Genomic DNA, 1520 nt, shown 5'->3' on the forward strand with positions numbered 1-1520 from the left:
TGAACTCCATTAATCACTGGTCAGGGGAGATTTAATAGAGGTGATCAAAATTATGGGGGAAACAGTTTCCACTGGCAGGAGTGTCAGCAGGGCTATGGGTGAAGAGCAGCGGAGTGGGACTGATTGGTTAGCTCTTTCAGAGATGCAATATGAATTGCTCATTTTAACCTGCGATTTATAGATTTTAGTTAACCAACGGTATTAAGTGATCATTGAAGTCTGTGAGACACTTCATAATTGTTTCTATTATCAATAATCATCCCACAACATTTTGTTGCACACTGCAGGAATTGCTAACATGTATACCGGATGACAGTCAAACTTTAATAACTTTTTATAGAATCATAGAAAATTGCCTGAACCCCTGTGGTTAATGAAGGGACATTTAATGGTTGAGTTCCGTATACACCTTGGAATTCTGGAAAACATGGTTTGTATTTGGCAGAAACGCGGCTTAGATCTACTGTTGTGAACCGAGGTAAAGCTGCAGGATCCTTGAATAATCTTTCACAATTCAACTGAAAGCAGCCGGAATGTGCAGCTTTGAGAGGGGCTGTCTGCACGGTCAGGGCTGGAGACCGAAGTGAGCGAGCGACACCGTAGTGTTCTGTGTGTGTGCAGAACTGTACAGAATAACACAAATGTAACAGGACTTTGCTTTATTGCATAACAAATGCGAATTGATCCATTTTTCTACGATTTAAATGAAGATGATTTACAAAATGTTTCCGCCTGGTTTCGAACCGGTGACTTTTCACGTGCTAGGCGAACCTGATAACCACTAAACTACGAAAATGCTAGGGGAAGCAGTCGCCTTTTGCTATAAATCTATGAATCTATGAAGAAAGTTATTAAAGTTTGTCTGTCACCCAGCAAACATGTTACAATTTCCTTCAGTGTGCAACACATATTTTTGTTGGTTTTATTACAATTATTAAGATTCTCACAGACTTCAATTGTCTTTGTCAGAACTGAAATCCCTGACTGGGAATCAAACCTGATTGTTTTCAATGATGATAGGATTGTCCTATGAGGAGAGATTGAGTAGATTGGGCCGATAACCTCTGGATTTCAGAAGAACGAGATGTGTTGTCATTGAAAGGTACAATTTTCTTGGAGGGCTTGAAAGGGTAGAAGCTGAGAGGTTGTTTCCCCTGGCTGGAGAGTCTAGAACTAGGGGGCAGAGTCTCAGGATAAGGGGCCGGCCATTTGGGACTCAGATGAGGAGACATTTCTTCACTCAGAGTCTTGTGAATCTTTGCAATTCTCAACCTCTTAGGGCAGTGGATGCTCAGTCATTGAGTATATTCAAGGATTTGAGAGTCATTTTACACAGAATACAGAAATCAACGTTTGTGAGCTCATCCTTTACATTGAGCGGCTTCTCGTCCTTTAATCGGTGTCAGCTTTCGCTCAGCGGTTACTTTGCAGCACCAACTTCTTTGTAAGTTCGAACTCTGTCTCACCGCGGGCGCAGTCTGGGCTTTTTTCAATCCCCTTCAACACCGAAACACATTAAA

This window comes from Somniosus microcephalus, unplaced genomic scaffold, assembly GCF_052327205.1.
Source record: "Somniosus microcephalus isolate GS21.2 unplaced genomic scaffold, FLI_Smic_1.0 unresolved_chr4, whole genome shotgun sequence".
Taxonomy (NCBI): Eukaryota; Metazoa; Chordata; class Chondrichthyes; order Squaliformes; family Somniosidae; genus Somniosus; species Somniosus microcephalus.